This window comes from Cyanistes caeruleus, chromosome 5 (genome assembly GCF_971803275.1).
Source record: "Cyanistes caeruleus chromosome 5, bCyaCae1.hap1.1, whole genome shotgun sequence".
Classification (NCBI taxonomy): Eukaryota; Metazoa; Chordata; class Aves; order Passeriformes; family Paridae; genus Cyanistes; species Cyanistes caeruleus.
Genome location: NC_141705.1, coordinates 46,194,618 through 46,203,219, shown reverse-complemented (window position 1 = coordinate 46,203,219; position 8,602 = coordinate 46,194,618).

Sequence of the window (8,602 nt, the reverse complement as noted above, 5' to 3'; positions counted from 1 at the left end):
TGTGGAGGAAGTTGAAATCAAATGTCACCACCTAAAAATATAGCTGAAATGATGAGATTTCTTCCTCTGATGAATGTTTGGAGCAAATTCCACAAAAGGCCGTGTTCTTTGTGAACTGTATGATGCCAGCCTTGTGTGGGCTGGGGAGAAAACATAGGAATAGGTTTTGAAAAGATGTTCTAAGTGATTTATTGACAACATCCTGGGAACTGACATTTGACAATGTTTTTGAGCCCACAGCCATTTCAGCAAATGCCAGTAGTGCAAGATTTAGGGGGGTGGTGCTCCAGTTACAGTGAGATGAATACTGTCACACGTTGTTTCAGGCAGTGTTCAGACACCAAGAATAAGTAGGCATAAATAGCAGGAGTGTCTGGTGAGAGGCTGGGGCATGAGAGAGGCTCAGAATATGCTTCTACATCTTGATAACTTCAGCAATGTTTCAGGAAGAGGGAAAGCCTCTTGCAGTATTGATAAGAAAGTAATAGATAAAATGTCCCTTATTAGTGTATTTTGAACCTATCCCAAAAAAATCCCATATTCCAAAAAAGTCTCTGAGGCTGACTGACTATTTATTGAGGAGACCATAGATAACTGAGATTTTGAGCAGGGTAGAGGAGCCTGTGGAGGTTGAATAGTCTCCTTTTGTCACTGCACAAACCTGGTGTTGATAAAGAATCACTGATGACTGCAGACAAATGAAAATTTTCCATGATTTTTTGAATTTGCCTTACAAGCCATCCACAACCTCTGTTCTGCCCAGCATGTTTGTGCAAGAGAGCTTTTTTTTTGTTTATGTGGAGGTGTTTCATAGCAGTTCCACCATCCTCAAAGTTCAGCAGCTGATGAGAAGCAGTGCTTCCAGCTGCCATCAAGTTGCCACTCGCAGAATTTAACACACCCACTGTGTAAGAAATGATGCTGCAGAAAGGAAAAGTGACTGCTGTTCACAGCGTAGCACACCAAGTCCTTCCTTAGTGTAGGCTGAATTCTCTTTCTAGCTGTGGAAATGCTGCTTCTCAGCAACTCTGCAATCCAGCTGGTCACAGAAAACTGCGTTGGGTTCAGCACTCCAAACTCCAGAGTATTATTTCAAGCCCTAACAACATTGCCTGACTGCCAAGAACTTTGCTGTCAAAAAGACTTTTCTCCCACCCTAAGCTACTGAATAGGTACTAGGTTACTTCTATGAAAAGTCCAGTTGGTGGTTAGTGAGGAGAAAGCCTAGCAGTTTTGGAGGTAGGTTTTCATGGTAAATCTCTCTATATTAAACACATGAAGCTAAGATATGACAGTATTTTCCTGTCTGTACATTAGTCTGCACAACACATTTAATCTGATGAGTACTGGTAAAACCAGAGTGATGTGAAAGATGAATGTTGTCATTTATTCATTTTGGGTGCAGCAGTAGCAAGAGTTCTCAATAGCCAAGCATCAGTACAGGCAAGCCACTGAGCATTAAATGCTTTTAACATTTTCCTCTCTTGAAGGGTTCTGCACTTAATAGGTTGTTTTTCTTCATCTTATTACAAAAGCACTTATTACAAAAGTAGCTGCACAGAACTGATCCACAGAACTCTATGCCTTGAATAATCTTTAATAACTGATAACTTTTGAGCATTTTTTTATATAGCATATGGGGCAGGTGCCCTCAAAAGCACCTCCTTGAATAATCTTTAATAACTGATAACTTTTGAAGGTGTTATTTCTTCATTTAGATCAGTCAAGAGAGGTGCCTGCTTTTTGCAGTAGAGAAGAAGGAATATTGATGCCAATTGCTTGCTAGTGTTTGCTGGTAGAACTTCCTGTAGACTTTGGATTGGGGAAAAAAAATGTCCATGTTGTATTCTCACACAGTGGCAACCTGTTGACTGTGACAGGTGTAAAAGGACATGACATAAAAATCATATCCTGAGGCCTTAGTCAGATTGTCCTCTTCTTGCTGTTATGCTTGCTAATATTTTCTAAAATATTAGAAATATTTTCCAATTTTTCTCTTGTTTCTCAGTGTCAGGTCTAAGTTAAATAATACATGTTTTAAAAAAATAATACTTAAGAAGGCCCTGGATAGCATAAGATAGTAATATTCTCTTAACAAAGGACCTAATAACTTTTGCTTTCTGAGGGATAAAATAGAAATGTACACCTTTAAGCTGTGGTGATGGTTAACACAAGAACCTGTCATTTCCATAAGGTAGGTCTGCTCCAATGTTTTTTATGTAATCAATGGGCATTTGGTATGAGTGAGCTCGGGATCAATTTCTCCTTCATGTCCAAAAGCAAAGAGCTGTCACTTTGGGTATTTCATCCTGAAATGTGAAGGTAAGCCTGTGATCCAGCAAGATTTGAGGAGAGTCCCTGCCCTTAGTCTGTACATTTTGCAGCTGTGAGTGGCTGTGAGCATTGGGAGTGCAAGCAGGAATGAGTGTCTTTGACTTCTGTAACTCTCTCCCTCGGTATATAGATTGCAATGGAATTTTAGTGTTTGCCCCAGATATTTTAGGTGGTTGGGTTTCTTCTGACACGTTCTGCCCTGCCTGCCAGCCCAGCTCTAAATAAGGCAGCTAAACACAAACATGCAAATGGAGAAGTCTCTTCACCATTGGGAGTGCAGGCTCCCAGAATAGATTTCCTGTGCTCCTCTCCACTTACTGGGGTCTTATTTCACTTTGGAAAACTGGGCACCTATGGCTAATTTCCAAAGCACTGCCCATGAGGTACACCAACCATCTCCACACACATTGCTGAGGAGGATTTGAGTGGGGGATCCTTTTTATATTCTTGTCCTAATGCCCACTTGTAATATTATACAGAATGGCCCTGAAATACTCTCTCTTTTTTAATAAAGATGCTAATAGGTTGGGTTGCATCTTACAGATGGTGATTTTTGGGTTAGATACACTGTTCACTATTACAGCAATTTTGGTTTGGTAGCTTGTGAAGTGACTTGAGAGTATGGAGCATTTTTTTATATAGCATATGGGGCAGGTGCCCTCAAAAATGCTCTTATAGCACTAATAGGATTTTTATTTTAATAAACATAGCTTGCACTGTGAAAAAGACGAGTTTCTACAATACAGTGCACTGATTTTTAGTATAAAAGCACTACATACATTAACATACCTCCTTTGAAGGAGGTGTATTTTTACTGTGTTTTTCCATATAAAAATAAACATATATTGCATTCTGAGGAAAACAAGTGATATTTAAAAGTTTTCCGTGCTTTGCAACACCACTGTATTTCCGATGCAACTCACGAACAAATCCAAATTATTTTTCTCTTTTACCTTGTATTTTATGTCCTAACTTTTTCTATGAGATTTCAGCAGGAATAAATGAACAACTACTTTGCAATTTTGAGTGCAACCTTACATGCAAGAGTCTCAGTGTACTTTATAAGAGCTATTAGGTTAAATAACCTTTCTTCATGTAAAAGGAAGTAGTGGACCATTTGCACAGCATGCCAGGATCACTCTGGAAGCCTGTAGCAGGGATGTAGGCGGAATGAAGGAACCTTTTAATGAGCTATGCAAGTGGTTATAGCATCCACATCTCTATGCATCCACAGGCATTTTATTTTGCAAAGCCTAACTGTGACTGATTTCACTGTTTCTTTTCCTAGCCTGGTGTAAGGTAAAGGCTAAGCCAGCCAATACACTCTGGCAGTTCTGTAGCTGTTGCTTCCAGGAATCTATTCATTCACCCTTCAGCTAGACAGGCATTTCTTGTGTGCAGCCAAGGAGACATTCTGTGAAAACGTGTGTGAATGGTAGTGAACACTTGGCTCACTGTTTGTTGCTTACACAACCGTTTTATACTCCTCTATTGCAAAGTGGTTTTCCCCCATCCCTAATGCTTAGCACAGTTCTTAGTACCTGCCTGATCAGTCCCTGAGACCAAGCCTTTGTTAGGTCATTTCAATTTCTTTGAAACTACTGTAGAAATAATGCAGTTTCTGACTCTGCAGGCAATCTCAGGGGATTCCCGTAGTGCAGGAGAGTTTCACAGGACTCCAGAGGGAAATTACTACTGCAAGGAACAGTTTCTCCCCTTTCTGAAATCACCACTGTCAGCTGAGTCTAGTCTGGAGCTTCCATATTCACACTCCAACCAGCAATATGGAATCTGTTCAAAGCTTTGAAGTACAGAATCATTATCTAAAAGCTAAATATAATGTGGGTTATTGCTTGTGCTTAATGTCCCAGCCTTTTTCCCCATCGCTCTTCTCTCCTTGTCCCTGTTTAGATGGAGAATTGACAGCTGTGGCCTCAAGCAGGGTGTGTTTGGTAGCTGCAGGATTTGGATGCCAAGTCCTGGGATATCACGCTCACAGAGGCATTTGGGGCTGTGATAGGCTCTGGCACTGCCCTGCCTGCAGCTGTGAGGCTCCCTGAGGTGGTGTCAGGTCAAGCTCTGCATGGCAGAGGGCTTGCTGATCACTCTGTGGTGCTAGCTGCTTCCCAATTTGGTATGAGAAATCCACTCTGACCACTGTGGGTAGGGTCTGACCCCCAGATATTATTTTGCTTTTGTTCTATATTGCACCTGTAAAATTGCCTCACACAAGAAATGACATTACATCAAAAACGTGTACTTCCAAGTGCACCTTTACTTTCAGTGGGCTCTGAGCAAATCAGGAGATGCTCAAATATCTACTATTCATGAAAAGGTGGCTTCTGGAGATTTCTTGAATCTGTTCTATTAATTGTAGGAAAATTGAACATTCCCAGCAGCCAGAAGTATATTTTTACTGTACCTGCTCTTGGTTGCCCACCAATTCATGGGCAAACCCCTCTGACACCAGCTGCATGGACATTTATAGGAAATATATTTATATTTTGTATTTATAATATATTTATAGCAAAATGACAAACTTCCACAAAGAGGATGTGGCTGCAACACACTCAGGATGTCATTGCCTCCTTCAGAGTGTTTGAGTATGGCAGCAGCTGGGAGCAATCTCCTTTCAGGAGCTCAGTACTGGGCACTGGCAAGATCCCTGGTAATTCCAGTCTGGGATTCACCTCAAGTGCTTTTGCTGTGGAAAGCTGACTATAACAATGCCTGTTTCTACTTCTACTCCTATTTATTGTCCATCTTGTTTGATTCTGACTATGAGGTGTGCTAGGCAGCTGTAAGCTTATGGAGATGTGGTTTTCTGTAGATGTGCCAAACTGGTGCTACAGATGCGCCGGGTGAGATGGAATTAATTTGACATAGTGAACTGGATTGGTAAAGTGCAGGGATTTTGTTCCACATAGCCAGCAAGGCAACTATGAAACAAAACTATAAAATGTTCCCTGCTGTTTATTCTTTATAGTCATAAGAAGAATAAACCATCTAAAAAGGTCTGTAATGAGGAGGAAAAAGTTGACTAAAAAAGTAAATTTAATTGTTCACCTCCCCAGGCCAGAACTTATGGGATAAAAGAAGTAAAAGTAGCAATATCTGTGATAGATGGACTTCAAATAAGAGCCTATGGACTGACAGATAAATTCCTCATCTCTTACTGGTATCAGTGTAATTGGTGAGTGCTCAGAAGCTCTAAAAATTAGTGAAATTAGATTTCAGACAGTGCTTTTGTTCTGAGAGATCTCTTAGAGCAGCTGTTCTAGTATGTGTACTAGAAATCTTTTTGCTGTGAGGGAAACAGCTATCCTTGAGAAGGAAACAGCAAAACACAGAGAGGATACATTTTTTTACTCTGATAGTGAACTAATGCCATACCTGTCACTAAGATCCTTACTTCAATGTTCTCACATAGCCAGCTGCACAGATCTTATTCATGGTAAAAAATGATTTGCTTTATCTTCAGTTTTATTTCCACCTCAGAGAGCCAACTGACTCTTCAACATGCTATTTTAACTACTCCTTCATGTCTGCTAACATCAAGGCCTAAAGTAGTCATCTAACATTGATAAATGTCATAAGTCAGTAATGTGCTATGTAGCTTCCCCAGAATGTTTCACTCTTGTTCTGGCTGGTGGGATAGCAGAGAGAGTGTATTTAACTTTCTTTCTGGATCCTTTTGTGGATTCCATTGTGGTCTAGCTGATGAAATAATTATTTACTGTATAGCAGCTGGTGAAAGGTGCCTGTTAAAATGTTAAATTTAAAACTGCTTTTAAAAAGGTAGTATTGGCCATAATTAACATTATGTTTTGAACATAGATTATTTAAACTTCTTCTTTTGCTTAATATCAGTTTGTAGCAAGAAAAAATGCAAGCCTAGCAGAAAAACTGTGGCACCCAAACTTCCAAAAAGTCCAGTGGATATTTGTCATAACTGCTGCTGTGCAACAGACAGCTGGAAAGAGATTACTTACAATTACCCTTGGTTTTCAAAAAGCTTTCATGATTTAAAGTCCCAATCTTTAATTAATTTTATTAGTAAATTAAATTAAAACATCAGCCAAATATTATCTCCAGACTGTTGAAGTGATGAGTGACATGCTTGAGGACAAAGCCAGAATGGCCATCATACCTCAGGAGGAGATTTCAGGCATTCCTGCTTTTAGAGATCACTGGAGTATGCCAGCCTCTCCTGCTGTGCCTCTCTCTGCTCTGACAGGCAATTTAGTATTGCATAATGTCCCTTTTGTCAGAATTATAGATGATGCAGGCTGAACCTGCTGGAATGACATTAACAGTACTGAACCAAGCACTGATGTCAGAGAAAATACAGTGATCAGTCAGCTAGCCCCACACTCACCCTGAGATCAGGCTTTAGCTAGTAGGTGTAAGGCAGGCTTAGGCAGTTGTTGGGTGTTTTTTTCTGAGGACTGTGAGAAATCCCCACTATCATCATACAAGTTGCTTGTGTCAATCAGCTGCTTCTCTGGTGGCAATACCTTTTCTGACAGGACACATACGTGAGCATCTTGTCCCAGGGGCTGGCAGATTTTCTGGGGCCATTGGAGAGGTTCTGGAATTTGTTTTGTGGGATCTGAATGTTCCTCACTGATCTGTGCTATTTGTGCTAGAGATAGCTGCTACACATTTCCTATGCTACATCCGTGAATTCTCATTTAGTAATTAACCTGTGTTGGTGGTAATTTGGATGATGTTGACTATAAAATTATTTAACCACATTAGAGTATGCCTGGGGCCAGAATGAACCTTTCAGAGTCTGTCAGAAAAAGAAGTCCAACTGCTGACAAGCTAGTGTAATGTGTAGTGAGCAAGAATAAAAGGCAATATATGATCTAAACAATGTGCTTATTAATACAATGTAGATAATGAAAGCACTGGGAGGCTGAGGGAGGGCTATTTCCTCCACAGTTTAGGAGCAGTCAGAATATACTGTCCTTGAACTAGAGCAGCTGTTAGCCAAGAAGCACCCCCTGCATTTGAATTGCTAGCTGATCTTTTCCAACTTTGGTAAAAAAAAGCCTTCCAAAGCCAACCAAGATAGTGAGAACTCCAAGAGAAAGGGATAAAATGTTTGTTTGCTGTAAGTTCATGAGTGTCTTGAGTCACCAGGTCAAATTCAACTAAGTTCTTCACATTTGATGGACTGGGATGATTTTAAGATCATAGGGACTGATCCTGCAGTGAGCCCTACAAATTAGGGTTCACTGCACAAATAGATTGTTGAGCTATTTTGGTCTAATTTATCATAGGAGTGCCAGACTAATGTAGATTTCTGTACCTGAAGGTGAGCACAATAGTTTGCTTTTTAGAAACTCATTTGATCAACTTCTGAAATGCTAAATGACTTCAGGTGTAAAGGAAATATTGAGAGCAGTATGCTGAACCACCTGGTGAGAAATAATATGGTTTAAAACTGTAGGTGTGGCACAGCCAGATGCATTTAATACTTTATTGAGCACTTTCTGGTTTGTTTTAAGGGGAGGTGGTTGGTTCCATCTGCTTTTGAATGGATAGCTAACTTCTTTGGCCTAGGTCAAATCATATCATACTGTGGGCTTGGTAGCTAGATCTGGACCAAGTTAAATTTGGAGTTTACTGGTAAAAAAAATAATTCCACTATTAAGATGCTTTTCTTCCTGTTTTTAAGCTGTTCCTATACTTCCAGGATGGTAAAATTAACAACTTTAATTGGTCTCTACCTCGCTAAAGTGAAAGGTTCTCTTCCTTCAGAAAAGGTTGCTGTGGTATGGGCATGTCAGACAGTTCTGTATTTATATTTAATTTAGAGGGAAAAAAAAAGGAAATTCTGGGATATGCCTTTGACTGTGTTTTGTAAAGGCAAATGTGGAAATGGAGCAGTGGGTTAGGGTTAGGGTTAGTGGGGGAAGATTGAGGGTGATGCTCAGAAAAGACGTGTGTAAATGAGAGACAAAAAGAGTGTGAGACAGAAATTGTTTCTGGGATTTAAAAGGAAAGGGAGAGCTTATTCATTTTGTCTCCTTCAGTGAGTTTGTCTGAGTCTGCCCTGGAAGAGGTCAGGGATGTGCTGGGATGGCCACCCTCACGGTCTGGCAAACACTCTGCTGGTGGCTGCTCGCAAAGAAGTGACACATTCCTTTTAAACTGTTAAGGTTGCTTGCTCCCAGCTTCAGCAGTGAAGAAAATTGTGTAAGGAGGAACTGATGACTGCAGAATTAGTAAAAGAGGTTCATGTGGAACATACCACAGT